Below are 27,526 nucleotides of genomic sequence, written 5' to 3'. Positions count from 1 at the left end.
CAGAATATGTCCCCATGGAGGCCACAGAGTAAGTCGGATGCTTTGGGTTTCACTTTAGTATTTTGCCATTTGAAAGCATTTTCCAAGGTAAAATATAACAAAACAAAACAGAACCAAAAATGCATTATCTCTGCTTTAAGTACAGCAATGTCATGATTTGCTATCAAAGCCAAGTGGGAATTTTGCATGTAGAAAAACTACACGATTGGTCTGTACAGAATATGGCCCTTTGTCCTTTTTGATTGTGATACACAATTAATATTGAGTCTCCTGGACTGTCAGAGTTGCCCAGAAATGTACTGCCTGGTTTGTTTTACCAATTATCTCCTCACACACAATGAATTGAAAGATTTGGTACTCCTGGGTGCTGCAAAGGGTATGTACAAGAGGAGTCCCCTACCATCTCATGCTTCTCAGGGAAATCTGTGCTGCTTCAAATATTGTCAGACACCATTAAGCAACCAGATTAATCCCCAGGCATTTGATGTTAGGGTATCTGATGCTCTGCGTAGAAACAGGGCATCAGCAAGCACAGAACAGCCATCAAGCTTCAGCTATGCAGAGCCAGCTATACCTCTGCTGGATGGAAGGCCTGATCCTGATTCAAGCTCAACTCCTACTGGTTTCAGGCCACAGAGAGGAGAGCAGAAATAAGATGGCCCTGAAACAGCAGATAAGTGTTTCACTAAGGTGCCCATATAAGCTGTGTAATGCCTAACCCCTCACTCCATTGCCATATGGGTGCTGCCACAAGATTTCTTCCTGCTACTAGTCTTAGCTAACATAACATGGAGTCTTAGTTCAAGTGGCAGAGATCTATTTTGGTGCTCAAGGCTAGGGACAGAAGTTGCACATAAACTGGTATAAGTGATCAGAAGCTGGCTCAAATCTGTAACACAAAAGAAGTTCAGTGCACATAAACTGCTTCCAAAATGGCCAAAACTGGTTTAAGATAAACCTGGATGGATGTAGTATCAGACTTAACTGATTTAGGTTAAATTGGTTTACTGAACTTGTGTCCCAGATCCCTTCCAGATTCAAGTTAACTCACAGTCCCCCAGCATCCCAGGATGCTTTGCACCTCTCCCACAACCCCCCCCCCACTCTCCTTTGCAGGGTGCTTGCTGATGCTCTGTTTCTGTGATCAATATTTGGTCAAACTGGAGCATCAAATCTGAGCAGGCCCAAGCTGCCTGCTCCAGCCAAGCACGGAGGCATGATCTAGTGCCCCCAGCTTCTGGTCTGGGCCACTGCAGGCACATGGCTGTATTTCTGGAATCAAAAGTAAATGTCTGTTCATTTTCTTATTGGTTCAATCTACACAGTTTAGACTAACCTGCAAAGATTGAATTAATTCAGCCATAGGCTTTTTGGCTTATACTCTGTCCAAATCTCCACATTCAGACCCTCCTGATGTCTCATGTGGAGGATCATTACCCTCATAGGAATAATCATCCTATGTTTAGGACACAAACCTAAGACTTGGGAGATCTTGGACCCATACTGTTCAACATCTTCATTAATGATGTGGACACTGGAGTCAGAAGCGGACTGGCCAAGTTCGCCGATGACACCAAACTTTGGGGCAAAGCATCCACACCAGAAGACAGGCGGGTGATCCAGGCTGACCTGGACAGGCTCAGCAAGTGGGCGGACGAGAATCTGATGGTGTTCAACACCGATAAATGCAAGGTTCTCCACCTTGGGAAAAAAAACCCGCAGCATCCTTATAGGCTCGGCACTGCTATGTTGGCTAGCACTATGGAAGAAAGAGACTTGGGGGTCATCATTGACCACAAGATGAACATGAGCCTGCAATGCGATGCGGCGGCTAGTAAAGCAACCAAAACGCTGGCTTGCATCCATAGATGCTTCTCAAGCAAATCCCGGGACGTCATTCTCCCCCTGTACTTGGCCTTAGTGAGGCCGAAGCTGGAGTACTGTGTCCAGTTTTGGGCTCCACAATTCAAAAAGGATGTGGAGAAGCTTGAGAGAGTCCAGAGAAGAGCCACGCGCATGATCAGAGGTCAGGGAAGCAGACCCTACGATGACAGGCTGAGAGCCCTGGGGCTCTTAGCCTGAAAAAGAGCAGGCTCAGGGGTGATCTGATGGCCACCTACAAGTTTATCAGGGGTGACCATCAGTATCTGGGGGAACGTTTGTTCACCAGAGCGCCCCAAGGGATGACGAGGTCAAATGGTCACAAACTACTTCAAGATCGTTTCAGGCTGGACATAAGGAAGAATTTCTTTACTGTCCGAGCCCCTAAGGTCTGGAACAGCCTGCCACCGGAGGTTGTTCAAGCGCCTACATTGAACACTTTCAAGATGAAACTGGATGCTTATCTTGCTGGGATCCTATGACCCCAACTGACTTCCTGCCCTTTGGTCAGGGGGCTGGACTCGATGATCTTCCGAGGTCCCTTCCAGCCCTAATGTCTGTGAAATCTATGAAATCTGATTTAAAGTTACTACCTTGCCACAGATCTTGTGGGAATGTAGCTTGCGCCCAGATAGCAGTTAGGTCTAACTCCCAACAGAATCACTTTTGAGGATCCAGGTCTAAGCTTCACTGCACCTCAGTTTCCCACTTCTAAAACATGGATAATAGCAAATCACAGGTGTGCTGTGAGGCTAAATATATCAGAAGACAGTGAGATGTTCAGATAATGCCTTAATGGGTACAGCATAAGTACTTTAGATAGATTTGTTAATCTTAAAGAGTGTTAATTGGAGTGTCTTGTGTACACGTGGTTTACAGAGATGAGGTACTAATTTGCAATGAATAAATTGTTGCTTAATTTTGCCTGTCTCTGCTCCCACATTCCATGCCAATGAATGCTTGAATTGGTATTAACTGAATTTGTCTCAAAATGCCTTCAACTAACTATTCTTTGTCTCAATGGTATTTGCAAAGGGTTCCTCCTAGAAGCCTGCACTGTGTGGATTGGTGCAGAAATCATGTGGTATCATGTCTGCAATTCTATTGGATGACAAACGTATCATACAAGGGTAAAATGTGACATTTGCAGATGACATTGGCCTTGGTTGCCTAGAATCTGCAGCATAGAAATAGAAATTGCAGAGGAGAAAGACCCTGATTCTTCACCTAGTGTCAGCACCCCAAACATTTTCCTGGTTCAAATCCCTATAAGAAAGCTTAGAAAACATCCAGTAAAGGCCAGCATATAAACTGCTGGCATGCAGGTGGATCTTGTACTGCACAGGATTAAGCCACTGCTCTCCACAGCATCAGACCTATTAAAGCAACTGGGGTTGGGGGCTGGGATGTGTGATTCCAGCTAACGGTAACCTCAGGTGATTTTCCTTTTGGTGCTTTCTAGGCAGGGAATTTGGGGAGCCATGGAAGAGAGTCTCTGTGTAACATGCTGCTGCAGAGCTAGAAGGATAGGTAGAAGAGTAGGGTCTAAGTCCACCCTACGCAGTTATGTCAGCTTGGGGAGTTAATAGTTCTTACCCCATACATGATGCATCTAGCCTGTAAAACCAATGGGATGGATGCTGCTAAGGCAACCAAAGAGGGCTTTTGTCAACCTAGCTTATATTGTTTGGGGAGGTGGTATAGCTAAAATGGAAGAAAAACCCTTCTTCAGGTATATGCCACATCTCCACCATGGGGGACCTCCTGATATAGCTAAGCTATTAGTTACCTAGCTAGATGCTCTGCAAGCTCCAAGGGACATCAATGGAAGGCAACGTGGGGTGGTCTTCTCTCAAAAGAGATACTCACCTCTGCTGGATCCCCCCCCCCGCATTACTTCCAGAGGACTCAAAGCACGGGCAACTAGTGCCTCTAGAATCTGGGGGGGCACCAATCGTCGATCACCGACCAGGGGCGGGTCCCTCAGTGGCTGATCAACCCTGGAAGCGCTGGTGGCAAAACTGGAAGTGCTGCTGGGGCTTCTCTCCATGCCACCAATGCTTCTCTCAGCTGGTGCCAATCTCAAGGGGGGCACCGGCCAGTGCTTAACTCAGCACCCCCACTCCCCAGCCAGTGAGGGCCTATGTGCCCCCCACCCCCCATGTTCCTCCTACATGTTGCCTATGACTCAGAGAAGCTGTGCATTCTGTGAGTTGCACCTCTTGCCAGTTTGGTTACATGGAGAGGAGCGATGCAAAGGCAATGCTGTGTCTAGACTCCTGAATTACCCAGCTCAGAATTAGCCCATCCACCAGTCAGGGCAGCCCTATCTCTTCATTTCTTTCAGGTCAAATAGATTCGGTTATTTTGCTTTGCTCATGCAAACCAGGGAACCAATGACTTATTTCACAACTGAAGCCCGGCAACAAGCAAACAGAACAACCAGCTGCAGAAATGGGGAGGGACAGTGAGAGAGAAAGCTGCTCTCTGTTTAAAGCTCCCAAGAGCTTCTTAAAATCCGTGAGTAAAGGAATGAGCTTAAGGAATCTCCAGGATGCTTCTGCTACTACAGAGCTCTGGGTGCAGCCGTATGCAAGCTGCCTTTGTTTCAGGATAAACCCTTCCTTTCAGTCCACTAAATTACCTTAGCCATGCATAAGCACAGAAGGAAAATAGACAGAGAGGGGACAGATTAATGGACTGGCCTTTAACCTTAAACCCATTCTAACTCACTGGGGAAATGTATTTCTCCATCAGCAAAAACTGGAAAACACAGGCAAAAATCATTTGCTTCTAAAGACAATTATGACAAGACACCTAATGTGTCCACGGGGATAAGGAAAGTGAACCACCACCTACTGCCCTTTGCTAGAAGCTTGCCAGCAGCTGAGTGGGGCTGCAGTGCTAGCCTGCACTGGGGACTTGTTGTCCTCCCTGTCCCTGGCAAATGGCAGTCTTCTGGAGAACGACTGCTGCAATAGTAAAGGAGCAACCAGCATGAAGACAAGAGCTCCAGGTTCCTTCTCATCTGTGGCAACGGTCTGTCTCCTGGCTGAGACACTGAAGACTGAACCAGGGCCCTTTTTAGTGTGGTCACACAGCATGATCACTGTAGAATAAACTGCCTTTAGAGTAAAAATAGAGTCAATTGACAAAGCACAACTTTACTACAGAACAAGCGTCTCTTCTATGGGACAAAATGACCCTGCCAAACAATTGTAATAACTTTACCCTGGGATAACTCACTACATCAAGGGTTGGCAACCTACAGCCTGTGGGTTCACAGAGCTGTGGCTTCAGCAATATTCAGTGGCAGGGGACTCTCCCTGCACCAGACCACAGTCGAACGGCCAGCGCACCAGGGGGGTGGGGCTGTTATGCCACGCTGCAGTTGGGCGCAGGGGAGAAGCAGTACCAGGTCCCAGCACTCACCTCCCTCCAACCTGAGCTGAGTTATTCTGCTCTTCTGCTGGTAAATATTGATGACCCTGTACTACAAAGTAGGGTTGTGTCTGCCCTCAATCAAATTTCATGTTGGGGTAGCCATTTGCTCAGTGGAAACAGGTTACTGTTGGCTGTCATACCACCTAGTGGCAACATGATCTAACTTACTGCAAGGGAGAGGTGGTTGTGTGTCTGTTTTCTTTCTCTGGAGTAAATTTACTACAGAGTAAAATCTGGGTAAAATACTCCATAGGACTCAGTGGTGTGTCCACACCCTAAGTTGGGTCTCTAGAGCAAGGGCTATACAGTACCTGAACCAATGGGTTTTGGGCCTTACCTGGCCCTTGGCCAAGTAGCTTCAGTCTCCTTTGTGCCCTTTGGATGTCTTTTCATCTCTCTATCTGTCTGTCTAACTGTCTTGTCTTTCTCCTTTCTTTGCCAACGCCTTTCTATTTTAGGAATATATATACATGTCCCCTTTACTAAACTATCCACATGTCTGGGTTTATCTTCACAACTTCCCGTGAGGCAGGGTAGTGTAATTAGCCTCATTTTATGGGGGCGGGGGAGTAAATCTGAGTGCCAGGTCAGTCTGAAACAGAGAAGGAAATTGAACCTTAGTTACCCAAGTCCCAGGCTAACACTCTAACTTCCAAACTAACTTTCTTTCTGCATTGGGACCAATTCTCAGAAGGTGTAAAACAACACAGCTCCATTAATTTAGCCCGTTGTTCATAGCCTCCATCACTCAATTCCATGGGGTAAATTTGTGTAGAATGAATGCAGGTAACAGGGAAAAGACAATTATCTGTGGACAGGCAATACAAAGTCTTTCCTGGTCTGAAGCATCTAGGAAATTCTGTGCAAGGGAAGAGAGGAAAAAATAGTAGGTCTGAGGGACAGAAAAAGACATAAAGCTTCAAAATTCACACAGAGTTGGGTACATGGCCTAGAAGCCAACTAATTCAGAGGAATTCCCTAATGAGCTGGCTCACCCTTCTGAAATGCACACCCATTCATGGGAAAAGCCCAGCTTCTCAGAGCCTCCCTTGGGACTCTTATGAATGTAGGGCGCCTCCCAATAGTGAAGATAAAGAGGTAAGAGGAAAAACGCTCCAACTGGTGGGGCTTGGCATCTCTTACTGGCAAAGACCATTACACTTTCATTCTGTCTTGTCTCAAGAAGACAGGAATGCTCCCCTATCTTCAAGAGTGATTGTAGCCAGACATCTGCCCCAAGCAAGACTCAGTGCAGGTATTCATCTGCTTCATTCCCTGGCCAAGATGGCCTTCAGCATCTCTTTATTCACTAACCTCCTCCAGAGCCAGAGAACTTAAAGAGTTCTCCACAGGGAACTGTCTCTAAGATTTAACCCAGGAAGTACCAACATCTGCTCTACTTCCATTCATCTCAAAATTCAAATTTCAAAATTAGGGTGTGAACACTTCCCCAAGTGTTTCAACTGCTATCATTCTAGAGCTGTTTGATGATTATTCTTAGCCAGGCAGAAAGATGGAGCATGAATTTTCAATGCAAGGTAAAATTTCACTCAGGTGGAAAAAAAAAAAGGCAACAGCTTTTTAATTCTACCTAACAGTGGAGTCCCTGCAAGTCCTGCCACAACTACAACAAGCAGCTCTTGGCCCTCTTGGTGGAAGTTCTCCTGCACTGATGGTCCAGTACCTGGATTTGGAGACCTCTGAAATATGCTGAAAGAGTTTTCATAGGCTTTTCTAGAGGTGGGAATAATAGCTTGAATGGCTAATGAAGAATTGGTGAAAAAAAAGAGACTTGGAGGGAGACCATGTTGAGTTCTGAGTAGTTTGTTATCACGCCTCTTTCTATTCTGCCATCATTCCCATACACCTGTGAACATGTAGACACAACCCTGCCTTATTATTTGAGATAGACTAAAAATAAATAAAAAAATACCAATAGTACCATACTGATCTGGCTTCTTTAGAGCGTGAGAAAAATCTAGTTAGCAATTCTGTTAGCCTTTGCCCTCTTTGAAGTCACCTATCTGCTGTAAGGCTCAAATATTGCAAAGCCAAAATATCATCAGGATGGCTAGGATGATTCAGCAATCAGGATAAAGCTAAAGTGTCTTGAGAAATGTTATAGATCCAGAATAGCACTATAGCCTTTTAAGTGCTTCCCCACAGAAAACCTTTTGGAACTTGCCCAGCAGTCCTCTCAACCCCAGGGGCTCTGCTTTTGCACTTGTTATAAAGACCCTAAATGTTTTCAGGTGACCTGCTAGCACTGATGGCATCTGCCTGAAGGCGACACTCTTGATTGTGGGGGAAGTGAGCAGAGAGAATTCACTGTAGATTGAAAACTGCAACAGAACAGCCTTAACTTTGGCATTGGACTGGATTCAACCTTCAGCATGAAAAAAAAGGCTATATACACAGTGGCTCATTGAGCCATCCATTCCCCTCTGCAAATATTTATGCTTTAAGCTTTCCCACTTAAAGGCCTAATTGGAATCTAGGTGAGCGGCACAGTAGAAGAGAGCCTAATAGAGACATTGCAGTGCTATTAGCACAGATGGTTGTCATATGTATGCAAATAAGGAGCAAATTGAATTTGGTGTCCCCTCTCACCAGCTGTCCTATCAGCGCTGGCTCCTGCAGCAGCAAAAGACACTACCACTACTCTGCTAATCTGTCACCGCAGATTAATTACAACTAACACATTAATCATCATTTGTTTCCTGGTACAAAGGAAGTATCTTGTTTTTTCAAGTACATTCTGTTTGCATGGGGTATTCTGGGCCTTTTTAAAAAAGAGAAAAAGGAAGGACACAGCTTCATTAGTAAAGGGAGCTGGGAGTGTGAGGTGGCCAGGGTGCTCCAAGGCCAGGGCTCACAGGCTGCCTTCTGGCAAGCCAGTCCTAATTCAAAGGAAACAAGAGTGAGCCCCAGCCGCCTGTCAGGGAACTCAGGACAGTCGCTTTGCTCTACAATCCTTCTTGGGATGCATGTTTCTCAAGCTGGCATAGTCCCAAACCAATGGTGTCACTCCCCATTCAAGTTGGAAGCTTCCTAGGGGGTAGTTAGCATCAGTGCAACCCTTTAAATACCATCAAATGAAGCATCTCTAATGGGCGTAGTGGGATTCAGAGGCTCCCCTGAATATCATGTATGGCCTGCTGCTGCCCATGAAAGCCATGGGAAATCATCCATTGACATTAATGAGAACAGGATCAAGCCCTTCTTATAAAACTGCAACTTAGAACCACCTCACAGAAGGTCCCAAAATTCCTCATGAGAGCTGCTCAGAATGAAATGTTCGAATTTCCTGTGAAACGGAAAGTAGGCAAAGCTTTTTCATTATGCGACAAAAACAATCCAAACAATTCATTTAATCTTTTTCCATTTTCCTAATGTTGTTGACATCAACCTGTTCCTATGAAACGTTGATTCTGACTAAACTACATTTTCCAGTGGAAACCTATTCTATTGAAAATTCTTCACCTACATTTATAGCACATTCTGTAGCATCCATAATTCAACTCCTAAATACCAGAAACACCCAAATGTTGTTTGACCAAAGAATTAGAATTCAGCCTTACTTCTGAAAGATATTAAGTACTGTGACATGGCCCATGACAAAAAACAAATGTAATGATGCTCTATCTTACCCAAATCATTTGTATCATCAAGACCTCCAGATGCACCAAGAAACCCAATCTGGAAAAATTTCAAGTGAGAGAGGTCCATTGGGGCTGACACAGGAGGAGTGATATCCTCATAAACATCATAATATGCAAGGGTTATTAATACAGGTAGCTATTTTTAACCACCCTGATGCCAAGTATGGATCAGTATGTTGTAGTCCATACTGCCTTCCCTTATAGAGATGTACACTTTGGGAGGATGCAGGACTTTTGTGAAATCCTAACTACATGTTGCCTGGTATTGCAGCTGACACATATCACTTGACACAGTCCTTCAACTACTACAGAAGTCCAGGTGTGGGTTTACCCTGGGCTTGATCTGGGAGCCTAATGGAGATCTCAAAGAATCAGCCAATTATCTACATCTCTAAAAGAATTGCTCAGTTTGGTTTTTGGACAATGTAGTTGACTGTGGATGCAGCAGCAAAGACTGAGCAGCTTTGCATCTCATGCTGACATTTCATAGGCTCCTGGTACAGAAAGGTGAGGAGCAAGTCACACTGAGATGCCAGATTATGGTAAGCCATGACTGAGCACCATCCATTCAAAAGCCTCAACATCTATGAGACTGGCTTTAACATCCTGAGGGTGTGCAAGTGGCTGGGGGCAGGGGAACAGACAGCAGAAGGGGCAAGCACAGGCATGGGAGGGGTAAGGAAAGGGGAAACAAGGGCTGGGGTCTGGTGCTGACTGACTGCCTCCTCCCGCCCCCAACTGTTTTCCCTGCACAGTAAGAGAAAAATATTTAAGATGACCCCTCAGTAGCTAGATTCTATACACAGAAAATTATAGGCAATATATAATTTTCCATGTATAGAATCTAATTATTGGAGAGTCACCTTAAATTCAAAGTCACTTTGGATTTGGCTAAATTCGGTAAGTTTCTATTTGTCTAATTAAGCTGAAGCGTTGCATTTCAAGTCTAACCGTACACTGCCTTCCTACGGTGTCATACTGCCTCTAGAGAGCTGTATTTTTCAGTGCTGTGTATGTCATTTTGCCCGATGGACTGTAGTCACACGACTCTTATGATGTGTCCTAGGGTTAATCAGATGGGGCATCCCATGGTGCACCAGGGAAGGCTTAGTCTGGCTGGGGATCCAAGTCCATAGGGGAAAACGAGACACTTAGAACGTCAAATCCCATCTGGCAGTCAATGCTGCAGGTCCGTGCAATTTGAGATTGAACTGATGTCAAGAGAAAAGGTTTAGTTTCACAATGTAACGGAGCCAGAGGTTCCTGTGACTTTAAGAAGGAGATTGCAGCAGAAATGTCCACAGGCAGCTGAACATGTGCTAGCCACAGGAGAGTAGGCAGCAAGGGACCTATAGACTGCAAGGGCTTACTGCATGGCCAGCTGCCTAGCAATAAGACAGTAGGGCAGAGCCTGGGGAAGGCAGCAAGGGAGCAACTGCAGTTTAGGTGCAGAAACAGCAGTAGGCTGCTTTGCAGCTTAGAGGACACACCTGTGGCTGGTCAGCACAACACCTACCCAGAAAGGAAGGAGCCCAGGGCATAAAAACCGGAGAAGCGGGAGCGGGAGGCCATGTCAGACACTCCCAGGACTGAGAGAGGCAGTGAGTAGGGAAGGAGGCTTCTGCAGTAGCATGGTGGTCCAGAAGGGGCTTTGAGTCTTTTAGTTGGAAGTGGCTGCTTGAATTTGTGTTACATTTAAGTTTGGTACTAGAGGTCTCAAGTTGCAGCAAAGGAAGTTTTAAGTTAGCAATTAGGAACAACTTTCTCATGGGGACGGTAGTAAAGCTCTGGAATGGGTTACCCAGGTAAGTTGTAAAATCTCCATCCTCAGAAGCTTTGAAGACCTGGTTAGATAAATCCTCAGTCTGGATGATCTAGTTGTTGATGGTCCTGCTTTGAGTCAGGGGTTGGACTAGATAATTTCCTGAGGCCCCTTACTACCTTAATTTTCCATGATTTCTATGATTGGGTGATGGCTGTAGGGGTGGTAAGAAAGTCACGCAGGGATGCCTGGGGGTCCTGCCAGGTTTTGAGCCTTGTCAAGGAAGAGGGAGACCAGAGGCAGGCTGAGGCCAAGAGGGCCAGAGCCTTAGGCACAAGAGGGCAATGCAGGTGGTTGGAGGTCGACAGGAGTCTGAGACTGAAAGGCCAGGTCAGAGCAAGTGGGCTCAGGCTACAAGTCTATAGCTGGAGTAACCTTAAGGCTAAGAGGGCCAGATCCTGTATAGGAAAGTAAATGGTGAAAGAGTGGCACCTGCAAGGCATAGACATGGCTGTGGGAGGCTGGAGGCCATGATTAATGCCTTTAAGGTGATTTAGTGTCTAAGGGCAAGGCTGGTGCCTGCCAGACATGAGAAGTAGAAAAAGAAGAGGACTGAGGCTCACTTCAGGGTCCTGGGGGCAACCTTCCTACAGGACAAGAATATCCATCAAGGCATGGCAAGTGAGATACCCTGAGGAGCCGAGGTGAAGCAGGGGTAGCTTGGCTGCGAGGGGCATCACAGCCACCCTCGGGGCCAGGGCCTGCTACACACAACTTGAAATATTTGGTTCAGGTCAACTGACCTGTAAGGAAGTATTTTGTGTGAATTTTCTTTGGGGAAAATGGGAAACCATCATCAACACAATAAAAATATGATTGTGCACAAACTGCAATTCATGTTGAAAAATACTCTGTGTAAAATTCCTGGCCAGCTCTTCCCCATGCTCCTGTCCCAGCTCAGGGAGGCTGTAGTCCGATGAGGAGTCCCCTACATATTAATATGCTAATTAGCCTGTAGCCCAGAACCCGTAAGGTGCATTGGAAGTTGAGTCTCTTGTCATTCATTAAATGGGAGCGCTTGACATGACATGAGTTCATTGTGCCTCATACCACTGACTCATTACAACCTGCAGAACTGCAACAGGCAGTCAACTGTAAAAGAAGAGTGATGATTGGTGCAGTTACCTCTGATGTCATCATGGCTCAGTTAGGAGTGACATGAGCTGTTGACCTAGCCCTGTCTATAATAAATCTAAGCATAACAGGTAGACAAACACCTAAAATGATGTAGCTTATTTATAACCTGATTTCTTCGTATTAACTCACTGGAATCTCATGCGCAGGCTATATTTCCTACCTAAAAAGATTTTTACCATTGTGGATTTGTCCTCAGCCTGAAGAAGGGTTCATGTGCCTGAAAGCTTGCAAAGAAAGGGACCTTTTTTGCGATTTCTTAGTTGGTCTAATAAAAGGTATTATCTCTGAACCAAGAGTTTTAGAGTTCTGCATAACTATACATAGGAGCATTAATCTGCTATTGGGGGGAAAAAAATAAAAGAATACGTTTTCAAATAATGTGAATTAATAATAACAATGGATTTACTAATCAATTCTTAGGAAATTCATTTTGTACTAAAAGAGCAAATGCTATGATTGTGAGGAGAATATGCTACATTCTGTATTCATAGGAAAGGTGGAATTCCATCTGCAAGTATAAATGCCACTATAACTGGGGAGCCAACACCTTCATAATAGTGTACATACATATATTGTGCATATGATCAAGTTAGATTAACATGAAGGGGAAACTGCAGACCAGTTTGGCAGGTTTAAACTTGTGCTTCCAACTGCCTGTCTGCCACCTGACAGCTCCTATATAGCACAGGACCACAGTAATACCACTAGTGATCCTATTTCTTGCAGATGACTGATAATGAGATTACATATTAGCTCCTACACCCAAAGCAGGACAATTGGAACCACATCACTCATTTCATCCTTAATGAAAGAAATGATTGTCAGAGGCTGACATGCTTACATCTGTAAGGCTGAGCTATTTATCTATACGCGTTCCTAAGGCTAATAAAATACTGCCATGTCACACAAAACTCTTGCAACTGTAAATCAAAGGACAACATGTATGGTGACTGGGATAACTTTGAATGGTCTGACTAAACTGAGATTTCTGATAGATTTCTGGCATGATAGGTCATGCATGAGGGGGATGTGCTTGTTCTTCCAAGAGAGGTAAACTCTGGCACCAAGATGTCTACTCCTTAAAAATTGCTTGCTTTTCACTTTCTGCAGGTCTGTCACTGTTCATAGCGCAGAACCCCAGACTTCGTTCTGCTTGGCATGGGCTTGGCCAAGGCTGGCTGAAATTGGGAAGAGTTTTTCATAGGGGTCAACAATTTGTCTTTCATCACCAAATCCAGTTAGGAACAACTTAATCACTACATTCAGTTGCACCTACCAACAGGCATCTGAGCCGATTTCATAATTCAACAGTAAACTGTTGCTGAAGTGCCTTTCAGCAATTTGACTCTTGTAAATATGTCACAAGTGAGAATTTCCTATCCTCTATGTACCTACTTGATTCCCCTGATCAGACTTAGAGAAGATCAGATACCAAAATAAAACTATTCACCAAATAAGGTAGTTAGTGAGTAAATTTGTTGGGCTGTAATCCAACTCACACAACATCAGAAGAGTCCCTTGAGAATACCTTTCTTTCAGCTCTCCTCTAAATTCTGTTCCTAGCGCAGAATTTACTTAAGGACTAATGGAAATACTGCACTTACCCTTCTTATGCCAAATAGTGCACATAAGGTGCTGTGCAAACACCAAACAGTGCAGTTTGCTATAGGGAGAAAGACACTGGGGGGGCTGATTTTTAAAATGGTCTTCAATTTTATGTGACACGGCTGTGTTAACACTGTGGTTTAACACCGTCCCATTTTAAAATGGCACTTGAAATATAAACATGAAACACTGAAATATAAACATGAAACATGCCAACTACAGTGCAGGTGTTGCAAGCCTCAGTCCTTCCTTAAACGGACACTATCAACCTAATTATATCCCATTTCTGTAGAAAAATATTTTATGGTTACCAGAGGGACCTGAGATCACTATTGCTTAAAGAGATAAAAGAAAAACATTGTCTCAGTTTTTCAGTCAGGCTTTGGGCAGCTCTCTCCCTAGAGCGGCTTCACTGCTGAACTATATTCAGTTTCCCATGGTATATGTGGGGGTCTTTCACATTTAAAAATAGAAAATTCAGCTGAAAAAAAAAATGCCAAAAATGAAAGGAGGAATCAGGAGCAGAGGTAGCACTGGCTACTGAGTTTTTAGGTAGTTTCAAGTGAATAGCAGCCCTTCTGCTTCTCAAGTGGAAAAAGCAAGCTGGCTATTTATTTCCCTTTGGTCCAGCCTTCCCAGTTACCAAGAGCTCTAACTAGCATATACTCAAGCTGCCTTTAAACCCACTGGATAATCTGGAGTCATTAATACAGAGGAAGGATTTTTTGAGTTTCATCCTCAGTAAACAATGTCTAATGACGAAGAAAGCTCAGGGTGCATCCCAGCAAGGTGAAATAGTTATAGAAATCCTGAATGCTATGCTTTACAGGAGATAATATTATTCCAACAGCCACCCTCGGTGTCGTCTTTGTCCTGAAAGTGGCCTTTGTAGTTAGTTTGCATTCCAGCTGAGAGATGAAGTCTCCCTTTACCACTTGAAACAGATTGGGATGCAAACACACGCACACGCACAAGTTGCCACCACTGGTGCCCATGCCCTGCTGTCTGGATAAACAAAAATCTATTTTGGATCAAAGTCGTCCTGCATCTATTTTGCATGCCTATTTGTAGGATAACAACACGTTAAGAAAAATGGGCTGTAAATTCAAGGCAGAGCCTTTTCAGTGATCCTCCAACAGTGTCTGGATGCTACCCAAGTCTCTGCTAATTGGCCCCATGAGATGCTCCATTTGCCACACCCTAATCAGTTTTCTTTCTAAGCCCAACTGGGAGAAACCCCCTGGATAGAAGGGTTGGGTTTTTTTGGTTTGTGTACACACAAAAATAACACAGCTTTGAATCTATGTGCTCTCTCCTCTGCCAGCCACATACAAATGAAGGGCCAAAAGCAACTCTGAGAAGTCAGATGATTTATTCCAGATTTACACCAGCCTTTATGAAAGTGTGTATTTTGTCCCTAAAATTAGGATTTGCCCAGGATTAGTTAAGAAAGGATGAAAACAGGGAGCAGGTGGGAGGAATGGAGGCAGAGCGGGTGTATTTTTGACAGGGGGTAATAAAGGATTACAGTTTTAAAGAATGGGATTCAGGGGGGTTCATGCTGTTAGCATAATAATGAACTGTCAATTGAAAGGTGGGCTGGATGACCTGCGAGTCTGCTCTTCCAGGGAGATTTAGAAATCCCCCTTGTATCCCTCAAAATGATACCCTGTCTTCCACAAAGGCAATATTATTGCCAGCTTAGACGTAAGAAGGTTGCTGGCAAAATACCCATTACTTGCGGGGATGGCAGACTAGAGTTTTCCCAGATGGATTCAGCTCAAACACTTGCCTCATAAGGGTGAGTCTCCCGTGATTTGGCTATTGACTAAAGCAGCAGCAACCAAAGAAAAGCAGGTTAAAATAAAATGAACAATTACAGTGATGTTCCTCTTTTCCCGGTCTCCCCCTCCACTGCACAACGTGATTCAAGTGTTTGCTCTTACATTATACTCCATACCTGATTCTTCACTACTCCTGAGTATTATTCTATATTTATATAGAATTTTATATATATATATATATATATATATATATATATATATATATTATTCTATATTTGTTTGAATTTTCATGTGAATTTGTTTCACCTGTGTCAATGGCCCTCATTTGTTTGCTTCCAACATTTATTTTAGCCAGTGAGTTTGCTGGCTGAGATGTTCTTGCAAACAGCCCTTTTACAGCAAACACAAATGGAGCTAGTTGAATAAATGACATTTTCTTTTAAGCAACCAATCCTAAAAAATAAAACAAAAATTATTTTGAGTTGAGCAAAATGAATTTTCTTTCAGTTGTTCAAGTGGGAAAGAAACCCGTGAAACAAAATGCATTTGAATAAAAAAGAAAATGTTACATTTGATCTGAAACAAAACTGTCATATTCTTTCATTCCCATATTAAACTTGGATCAATTCTGAGACAAAACAGGGTTTCATGATGCAAAAGAAACTGTTTGCTTTGTAAATGTCAAAAATGAAATGTTTTGATTTTTTTCTTCAGTTTCTTTTCTACTAATTTGATACGAATTCATGAAGGCTTCAGTTGATCTGAATATGCACATTTAATGACAAATGTTTCATCCAGAAATTTTGCACTGGCCTACTGGAAAATACTGATGTAATCATATATAGGTTGGGAATACATAGGTTGTCTAAAGCCCAGTAGTGGTGGGTCCTGGCAAGAATGAGGCTGAGCACACCCCACCCACATCCTACCCGCCAGTGTTTCCCAAACCCAGAAATGTGTTAGGCTTTTCTGAACTCCTCTCCCCACCACCTTTCAGACACATTCATGACCAAGGATGTAAACAGACCCCTGCATATTTTGGGTTTTGAGTGTACCTGCAGATGCAGGTGGTTGGGGCACCTGTCCTTACCAGGACTCACTGTCACTGAAGCACAGACTACCCCCTAGAAAACTTGAGAGATCCACTGTCAGGCACTGCACAAAGCCCTGTTAAGAGACAGTAAGCTTTCTGGGGCATGAATGATCTAATTAGACAAGACAAAATGGAGCAGGGGCTGAAAAAAAGTATTATTCTCCTAATTTTGCAGATGGGAAACCAAAGCATGAGGAGATCAAATGACCAGCCCAAACCATGTGGCAAGTTAGTGGAAGAGCAGGGATTGGACCTAAGTCTCTTTGAAGCCCAGGATGATTTACAGAAGGTTATCAGAGTATTTGTATTAGTAAGCGTTCACATTAGAAAACTGGCTCTCACAGTTAGCTCAAATAAGCACAGAACAGAAACCCCCCCATGAGACCTGTGTGTCAAGTCAGAGCTAAACAACGCCAGTGGCATGCCACCTACCAGCCATTGGCAATTGAGAGCTTATGAAGAAGTTGTGGCCCCAGAATCATTCACAGGAACTATTCTGGAAATGTTCCTACAATATGAATTCATGTGATAGAAATCGTGATCAACTGAAAGTCATTATACGGAGAAAATGAGGCAAACATTCATTGATTATGGTATTAGTTTCCAAGTATTTACCTAATTTCACCTGCCAAGTTCCAGGTACTAGACTTTTTTTGCATCTTGTCCCAAATAGGTTATTGCCTTGATGGCAAAGAAAAAACACTACTTTTACAATGAATATAAAGGAAGTTCTCTATCAAGGCCTCTGGGCTTTGATAAAACTTTTGCTTTTCCCTAGCTCTCCAGGTCCCAGGATGTCTACCAGGCTGTTTGAAGCTTGTCTGTGTTACCCGCACCAAGGGCTATGACAGTCGTGGAAGTGCAGCTCACAATACTGAACATGAAATATTCTCCCATGTGAGTCTTTTAGGATTTTAAAGGTAAGGCTTAACATGTTTTGGTTTTTTTCTTTTTGCACTATTATGTCAGGGAGTCTTATTTACTACCCTCTTTGCCCAGCACCCTAGACCAAGCAAGCAATATGTCTGATAAAATGAATGAAATAGCAAATTATTGTTTTCACTGGGACAGGAAAAAAAATGTGTGAGCCTCAAAGTAATAAAGCACTTTAGCTTGACATTTTCAAAAATACCTAATGGTGTTCGATGTCATTTCATTTCAAACTCCAGGTCCAGCTTTTCAAAAGAATTCTTTCTAGGTCAACTGTTTAGGATTTTTACAGTAATTGGGTCCTCATTTTTCAAAATAGCTCATTTCCCAAAAAGAAACCTTGGGGAAGAGGAGAAAGTGTAAATAATGCTTGCCAGATTTAAGACAAGCCCCATTGTGAATCATTTGGATCTTGTGCTCCTAAATGCCTTGGGTCTTGTTTACACACAAACAATAGACTGCTTTAACTCAATGGGTATAGGGAAAGTGGTATACGGCTCCTTCTGGGGGTGCAGATATACTCATATGTAAATACAATAACACTGTTATAGCAGTTCCTACATTACAAGGAAAATAAATGGCCCAGTATAAGGCACCTTTATACCAGTATAGTTGTATCCATAATAGACTCTGGATCACTTTTAATACAAAAATGATACCCCTAACACTCATGATTTTATTGATACAAAATTATATAGAGAAAAGGCACTTCTGAAAATCATTGCTATCCTGGCCAATGTAATGTTTAGGCAGCCCCACGGTGCTGTATCATGTTTGCTTGAAACAGGAACAGGGAGTGACTATCTAATCCACTTGGGGACTGGCAGGGGTCACCAAGTCCCTGTGGCGCTGTGGGTTAGCTGATCCGCGTGGGTGGAATGCCCCAGAATGACAGCTTCAAATGACGCCAGAAGTCATTTCCAAAGCAGCTTCAGCCTACACAGCCACAGCAGGAAGCAGAGAAGAGCTGTCCCCCATGGAAACGTGAACTGAAGAACAGAAACCACTAAGCAAATGCATGAATTATTCTAATGCAGGTATATTAAAATCATCAGGCCCCTTGGGCAGAATAAGGAACACGGGGCCAGTCTATGGGCCAGAATGCATCAGATCGAACCCACACCCCACATATAGCATGTGGGGCCAAGGCTAGCATACACTGGCTGCTCTGGGGCACATCACACACAATGTGCAGATCCAGCCTAAGGCCCACCGGCAGCACCACATGGCGCATGACAGGCCGTATCTTTGACAAACCGGTTCTAATGAAACTGAGGAAGAAGAGGGCCTGACCTGCAGCACATTATTTACAGACATCGTTCCAGTGACCTCTGCCTGCACCAGCTGGAAGTACACTGCTCTCTGTAGTGGATCTGCAATAAGCCACTTATCAAGCTGGAATCTGTAGATGATGGGGTGTAGAGCAAGTGTATCAGCCTTTATAGCTCTATCGTCATAGGTGCTGAGTAACCTGTGTGAGCCTAAAACAGAGAGCTTCTGCTTCATTGGGTGCCTTTGCATGACACCTGAAACTTTCTTTTGGCCTTTCCTTTTCTACCTCTAATTGGTGCATAGGCTGAACACAGGTGGCTGAATTACCTAGGCAAAAACTACTTCCCTTCCAATAAAATGGTTTATCTTTACCTTGACAGGGTATGTCAGTGCTCTCATGCAAATGAAATTTTGCTCCTAAGCATATTCACAGAAAGGGAGACTGTCATGGGCATCTCTGCTAAGATCTTTTTATATGGAAGGTATCTGTGCAAATACATGCATGTGTATTCCCTCTCATGTGTGCCTGGGAGTCAGGCTGTCAGAGAAAGATGTAAGGGGAAAAAGAACTCAACTCCAGTGTATGGCCCGCTAAGTAGAAACTGCTTTTGCAGCATAGTTCCCTGCCTCTATGTCTTTTCCCCTCTCAGTAATTTCATTAAGCTGCGGGCAAGCACCTGTTGGACTTTCATGCATACTCTACTTATTCACTGGCTAGGTACAGATATTCAGAAAGCTTGAGGCAGAATTGATCTGAGTTATGTAGTTTTCTATAAGCGGTGTAGTTTAGATTGGTACAAACAGAGCACACATTTGCCGTATGGCAGTGGGTGGAGTTGGAGGGTCAAAACTCAGACCAGCTTCCATCCTTTTTAAACCAGTCTACATGTGCCGAGCTGCTGTTCTGTTACAGGTATAGACCGGTTTTGTGTTCCAATCACTTATACCAGTAAAAGTGTCATGTCTGTACCTGGCCACTGTGTGCAATATCAGGAAACAAAAAGAAGTGTGGAATAAACGGCAGCAGAGGACAAATGAAAGCATTTGACTCTCATTCTTTGGTTTTATAGGAGCATTTTCTTTTAATTGAGTGGATCATTGTTTACTGAGTGTAACCTCTTGCTTCCCCTTGTAAGTATTCTACCCACTTTAATTAAGAGGGATGAAAATGGAATATTTCATCTTGCAGAGGGGGCAGGAGGGGACACAGCTGAGGCCTCTCTCCCTAATACTGCACCGCACAGCTTGAGATAATCAATTGTCATCATTCATACTCACTTTGCAGCATAATATCAGATGGGTGGCAGTTGCACTGGCTAAAAATAGCCCAAAGATGACAATTATTATGAGGCAGGGTTCTTCTGTGCCATGTACAAACAGATCAGATTGTACCCTAGGTTTCGGATTCAGAATGACAGATCATCCATTTTAGCAAGTGTTCCCCGGAACACAAATTCATTCAAAAAGCTAGCACACTGGTGGGCTAAATGAAATCAGGGCCTGGGGATGATAACGGGAGATGTTTGCCAAATATCTGGATTGGACAATTGGTTTATGACTGCAAGAAAAACGGCACTGAGAAAATGCAGCACAGAGATAGAGAACAATCACATGCATTTTAATAAAAAGCAGGGCAAAAGCTATATGCTGTGAACTTCTGTGTGTGTATGGAGATAAGCTTGAGAGGCACTTTTGCAAGAACAGTATCCTAAGCTATGTAGGAAAAATAGAGAGGGAGTGAGAGTGGGTAGAACAGGGAAAGCAAGGGAATACAGTTGGGAGCACATGCAGAACATGACATTTTACAGCATACTTACATTTATGTGCACAAAATGGTTAGTTGTCTATGCTCAGACATTTCACATTTGCATTTGGCCTTGTTATATTTGGTACACCCTGCCCCCCATCTATTTCCAATATGCAGAATTAATTTGTGTATGTGCCCATGTGTGATTTTCCCTTGTGCAGAAGGTTAACACAGATTTTATGTACTTCCAAATAGGACTGGCGTGGGTCTTAGTGGAACATATGATGCACAGAAGCCAATTTATGGCATTTCTTTACATTGTAGAGATTTTACATTAGCTGCTGAGGGTTTACATGAACTGGCTGACACTTAAAACATTAGTTAATTTTAAATATGTAGTTTTTTACATTTGATTCCATATGCTTTCATCACATTTCTTTTGTTTAATAAGATGTGTCTGTGATGGGGTGAAGACCCAGGAAGAGAAAGGAATTAAGACTTTTCTAACAGGCTGGCAGACTTACAAACCTGCAGGTGACTAGAGATTTCCTCTGTTAAATCATGTTGGTATCAGATACTTTAGTTGTGCATGAAGATATAGAATAAATATTGCTGGTTCATCCAGCCAGGCTATAAGTGAGGTTGGGTGCAGAAGCAGAAGTAGCAAGAGTTTGAGAGAGATCTAGAAGGAAAAGCCAAGGTTGGGAATCAAGCTCAGGGTGGAGTTTCTGTTGCCTGTCTACTATTTGAGAGCTTGATCCTGAATCTTCTCAACTCAATAGCAAATTTCCATAACTTTCAGTAGGTTTTAGATCCATAAAGCCAAACTCCAGGACAGGGATAAACTCACATTTTGTACAACTTGGGGAAGGTTTTCAATGATAACAATAAGAGTTAGGTTCCTAACATCTACTGACTATGTGTATTTGAATTATCTCCTTCTCTATGGTTCATTCAGGACAAGGAGAAAGCCAAACCCATTTACAGTGCCCTTGCACTCTGCCAATATGGAGATAAGCAGGCATTTCCCATATGATACTGATAAGCATTGTTGGTCAGAAGATATGTAAGCCTACAGAAATAGGTCTCTTGTCCCAGCCTGTCTTATGGCTATAGTAGGTCTTATAGGTGCTTTGAGTCTATGGCTAGTCTTCACAATTTTTGCTTGAGGTCTGTTGCTCTTCAAATGCTCTGAAAGCATGGTATGAATATGAGAACTAAACCTTCTCCACCTGAAAGATTTGGATCAGCCATAAATATTATTTTTTTTAATTTTTTTTTTCTCATTACAGGAAGATTCCCCACTCCCCAAATCTTCTGGGATTAAAGAAAATGTTTCATTCAAGCTGAAGGGTATCATTGTGTTTTCATGCACTTGTAATTAAAGCAAAGGAGAGACTGCTTCAGCTACCTTTTCCCTTTGGTCCAGTAGCTCAGTGGTTAACGTACTCATCCATAGTGCAAGAAATACAGCATCAGGTCCCTTTTCTGTCTGAAGGGATTTGAACCCACATCTCCCTTCTCCTATGGGAAGGGTTCTGTGAAAATGGGCCACCATGATCTCTCCTGTGAACACTGTGCCACTTTTATAGACTATTTAAATATTCATTGAGCCAGAAAGCAAGCATACGAATGAATCTATTGCCTAGTGGAAAGGGTGCTCAGCTGGGAGGGAGAATGGCTGTGTTCCAGTCCCTGCTTCACTGAAGCTGATACTAAAAGACCAGCAGTGAAAATGAGTATGTTAATATTGCTAATGCCAACTGTTCAAACATAGTGTGGCAGGCCCCCAAAATGTTGGGATTTTAAAAAACAGCAACTGTGACTTCTTTTTATTTGCCTTCCAATGTTGTACCGTTTAGGGAATGTGTTTTCAAACTTTCCCCACAACCACAACAGTTGACTCCAGGAGTTGAGACTTTAATAAAAGCATCACATGTTACAAGATTTGTAAGTGTTGTTGCAAAGGGATTTGAGCTGCAGAAAGAAAACAAACAGAAAAGACAGAGGTATTTTGTTCCCCATAATCTCTTGCATAGTAGTTAGGTGCTACTTATAACACAAGTAAAAATTTCCAGACTGATGTGTTAATAGTAGCTTTTACTTTAGAAGTGCTCCAAATGGTGTATCCTGCTGTTGCTTAACTGTGATGTAATGACAGCTGAAGTATAATGCCCGACTGATTGTGTGATGCATGCCGAAGTCGGGGCCATACGGCCTCATCTCATATCTGAGTAAATAGCTGAGGTAGGAAAGAAGCAGAATCTTAGAATAGTGCTCCAAATTCCAAGAGGAAGGAAGTATGAGGATGGATTCATAGGAATGTAGGATTAAAAGGGACTATCTAGGTCATACATATTCCAGTGAATAATAGTTTGCTCCTATGTAGTTCTGTGTTCTTGCCAAAACCTAATTTCTGCCATCGTTTATGGATAATTTATTTACACTGGTATAATCACGTGCATATATCCTTTCCCCTCCCTTTATTCTTTGAACATCTCAGTCATTATTATTGGCATTGCATAATATTTGCGCAGCCCAGTTGTGGGCTAGGACTCCAGTGTTCTAGGTGCTGTACATACCCAGAGCAAAGATATGGTCCTTGGCAATGTAAATAGACATTCATAATATCGTCTTCTCCCGGTACTGAGTTTGGCCTATTGAGCACAGATCCTGCCATGTGGCTTATTTATTACATATTGTTTCCAACAGAAAGCTTTTTCTCATGTTTAATTTACAACATAGAAGGAATCAGATCTGCTCCATGCATGTGTAAATTAAGTTACTTTTCCCTGGGTATCAGCAGTGAACTAGCAATGACTGCTGAATAAAAGGGGCTGAGATGATAGACATGGCTTGTATATAAAACCAAAACCATAACACCTTGATGCTATTATACATTCCTTGGCACTTACAAGTAGTGTGGAGAAATCCTTTTTTCAGTAACTGCATTCTGCTGACCTACAATTTCTTCCAAATTTCAAAATTTAATCACAGAATCACAAAAAAGTATGGCTAAGAGGTCCTTCAGAGGTGGAATCATCCCTATCCAAACCATGCTATACAAATCCATTGTTTAATTCAGTACAGTGCTCAACATTTTACCCCGGCGGGCTGGATAGGCAGTGCCCCACCTGTCCAAGGGCCGGATCCTGCCAGTGGTTACAATCTAGCACCGGGGCCAGCATTATCCAGCCATGCAGAGTGGTGTGGTGCAGCACCAACTGCAACCTGGATCTATGGGGGAAAGAGGCTGTGGCTTGGCCCCATGGGGAAAACAAGGCATGGCTTGGCCTGTGAAGGGAAAGGGGCATGGCCTGGCTCCAGCCCAGCCCTGTGGGCGGACAGGGCATGGCCTGGCTCCACAGGGGGAGGAGGTATGACCCACCATCAAACTGGCCCTGCAGTGTGGGAAGCGGAAATGGCCTGGCACCCAACTTGGCCTGGCTTGGTGAGGGTGAGAGTGGTTGGGGGGAAGAGGTATGGCCCAGTGTTGATACAGATGGAGGGGAGGGGGCATGGCCTGCTGTGCCCAGCAGTGTGCGGCTTGGGATTTGAGAATTTGGCAGAGGGAAGGTGGCTGTATTAATGGCCACCACTCCCCTGCCACCAAATTTCCCACCCCATGGAGAGTCCTCTGGGCCAGATGCAATGGCTCCACAGGCTGCATTGGGACCACAGCCAGAGGTTAAGCATCCCTGGTTTAATCTATTAGTTAAACTACACAGTTTACCCTGACACAACCAAAAGGCATAACCACCTAACGTGCCACAAGTGAGGCAGCAGGACTATGGCGGCCAATATCTTACAGCTATGTGGTTTTTAAAAATATGGTCCAAAGATCCAAAAAAGAGGGCCATGTCCCCTGCTACAGAGGAAAGCAAAAACTTTTACAATCTGCACCAATCTGACCATGGGACAAAATTCCTTCTTGACCTCAAAAATGGCTATGGGTCTGATCCTGAGCAGAGAGGCAAGACCCTCTAGCCAGGAAACTCCAGGGTTAAGTCTTAACAGGAGTACTGGCACACCCCAGTCAAAATCCCCAGCCTTGACTGCAGCCAACATCTAGTGCTTCCAAGGCAGAAGAAAAAAACCCCCAAACCCTGACATGTAATAACAAGAGGAGAAAAAATTCCTTCCTGGCCTCATGTGGTAAAAAGCAAAGCTCAGAAGAAAGGGAAATACCCACAGAAGAGCGTAGGCAGGGATACTCCTCAATCATCCCTTGTCTGACTGCTTCCTGATCACCTCCAATGACTGTGATTCTACAACTCCCTAGGCAGTCTATTCCACTGCCTCGCTGTTCTAATAGTAAAGACGTTTTTCCTAATATCCAATCTAAACCTACTTCTTTACAACTTCAAGCTGTTCATCTGTGTCCTGCTCTCTTCAGCACAAGAGAAAAGATATTTTCCCTCTTCTTTATGGCAGCACTTCAGATATTTGAAGATTGCTATCTTGTCCCCTTTTACATGCTTTTCCCACAAGCTGAACATGCCTATTTCCTTCAACTTTTCCTCATATGATTTAACTTTCAAGCCCTTTATCATTTTTGTTACATGCCTGTAGACCCTCTTTAACTTCTTTGTGACCTTTTTAAAATGTGAAGTCCCGAACTGCACACAATGCCTAACCTATTGATGCAGCCCCAAACCGCATTCACCCTTTGTGAAGCTGCATCACACTGCAGACTCATACTGAGTCAGTGATCCACTAAGACTCCTTGATCTTTCTCTGTAATGCTGCCATCCAGCCAAGTAACATACATTTCATATTTGTATTTTTGGTTATTCTTCCTGAGGCGTAGCACCTTGCATTAAGCTTCAACCTGTTGACTCCAGCCCAGCTTTCCAATCTGTCAAGATCCTTCTAAATTGCATTCCTATTCTCCAATGTGTTTGCAGTCCTTCTCAGTTTAGTGCCATCTGCAACCTTGTTCAAGAAGCTCTCTAGTCCAACATCCCAATCATTAATAAATACAGTGAACAACACTGGGCCCAGGACAGACCTCCTGCCATTTGAATGTGGATCCATTTCTAATAACCCATTTCTTGAGGCTATTGAGCCAGCTGTCTATTCACCTTAAAGTAGTTTTCTCTAGCCCACGTTTCTCTAATTTGTTTATAAAAAGGTCATGTGGGACTTTATCACAAGCCTTGCTGACGTCCAGCTATATCCACTCTATCCTCTTCATCCACTCAAGCAGTTACTTTTTTGACAAAGGATAACTAATTTGGAAATTATCACTGAAAAAGCACATTTTGATAAAAATTTCAGTAAAGATGTGCCTTTTTATGGAACAATTTTATATACAATATCCTTCACTTCCTGATCTGACCTGTTGTATATGTTTTTAAGTGTCTTGTTGAAAACTGGGGCATTCCACCCCATAAATGGTTGCATTTCAGTGATGATTGGAGTTGTCCCTGTCATGTTTTCCATCCACAAAGTTGAACATGTATTTTAGGGTTACCATAGGTCCGGGTTTTCCCGGAGATGTCCTTTTTTTTGGACCCCTATTCTGCATCCAGGTGGGCCTTTAGAATCAGAGCAAATGTCCGGGTTTTCTGCTCTCTTGGGCTGGCTGCTTGGGGCTGGGAGCAACAGGCAAGGTGATTGGCTGTTGGGGGTCACATGCTCCCCACACAGGCTCTGGCAAACCAGGTAGAGAGAGAGAGAGAGAGAGTGTGTGTGTGTGTGTGTGTGTGTGTGCGCACGTGCGCAAAGCAGGAGCTGCTTGGGCAGCAGGGCTGGGGGAAGGGGTCTGCAGGTCAGGAGTGAGGGGCACCAGCAAGGCTGGGGTGGCAGGTTCTGTGGGTCAGGCATTGGTGACGCATGTGCACATGCACCCCCTGAGATCGGCTGTGCTCCTCCACATCGGCGATGTGGTGCCCCCCCCCAGACTCGGGAGGCACCAGTCGCCAATGGGGTCAGGAGTGAGGGGCACCAGCAGGGGTGGGGGGCAGAGCACGGGGATGCAGGTCAGGAGTGAGGGGCGCTGGCAGGGGGGCAGCGGCTGCATGTAGGGAGTGAGTGAAGGGCACTGCCAGGGCTGGGAGGGGGGCAGGGGGCTGTGGATCAGGAGTGAGGGGCATGGGCAACAGGACAGGTGACTGTGGGTTGGGTGTGCAGGGCACTGGCAGCACCAGGGGGTGCTGCGGGTCAGGAGTAGGGATGTGGCTTGTCAGTGAGGGGCAACAGAACGGGCAGGGGCAGGGCACCCGCATGTCACTGCCCTCCCCCATACATCATAATCCCTCTGCCCTCCCCCCCCACCATAAGTTTCTTATTTTTTGGATCTGGAAATATGGTAACTGTATTTTATTAGTTTATATTTTGGAATGAGCATATAACAGGGAACCCAAACACTGCTACCTGCATGCAACAGGGGGAGAGGAGAGGGGAGCAGACTGCTTTGGCGAGCCAAACTTTTGGGACCCACAGGGGAAAGGGGATACAGAAGAGACTCAAGCTTGGAGGCCAGGAGCTGCTGAGGAGCTGGGAAAGGCTGCAAAGCTGGGGAAGCCAGACAGTGTATTGAGCTATGTAGGGACACCTGGACAGCTCTCTCTCCCTTGGGCCAGCAGCCAGATGACAAACAAAAGCAGGGTTTAGGGATATATAGCCTGCGGGGTGTGGGTGTGGGTGTGGGAGGAACTCCTGGGAGCTGGGGAAGGAAAGGCTCAAGACACCAGTACCCCCTGCTGTGACCCCGGAGGGTTGGGAGTGGCTTGTAACAAGGTGATTAACCCATTCTGTTCCAATTCTTTGTTTTGGAATTAAGTTAAAAGGGGAGGGGGGAGGGACTGTGGGGATGGAGGAGGCTATGAGCAGGGTACCTAGCAGGTACCCTTCACAGCAGGACTGAGACCCAGAGACCCAGGGCCCAAAATAGTAGACCTAAGCAGAGGGGTCTTAGATAGAGAAAAGGGATGGAAGTTGAACAGGCTGAAGCCTGTACAAGGGTTTGGGGCCTTGGGGGCCCAGTACAAATTTTGCATAGAGAGAGAGCGAGCATGAGAAGGAGAGTCCCTACAAAGGAGCAGACAGAGTAATCAGTGAGGTGTGGGCATGGCTATGGGGGCAGCAAGGAGACCACAATAATAGCCCTAAGGCACTAGGGAACGGGCTGCCTCAGTCTCAAGG

This window comes from Alligator mississippiensis, chromosome 8, assembly GCF_030867095.1.
Source record: "Alligator mississippiensis isolate rAllMis1 chromosome 8, rAllMis1, whole genome shotgun sequence".
In the NCBI taxonomy this organism is placed as follows: domain Eukaryota; kingdom Metazoa; phylum Chordata; order Crocodylia; family Alligatoridae; genus Alligator; species Alligator mississippiensis.
The sequence above is the reverse complement of the archived record's forward strand: the minus strand, read 5'-3'. Positions refer to the sequence as shown.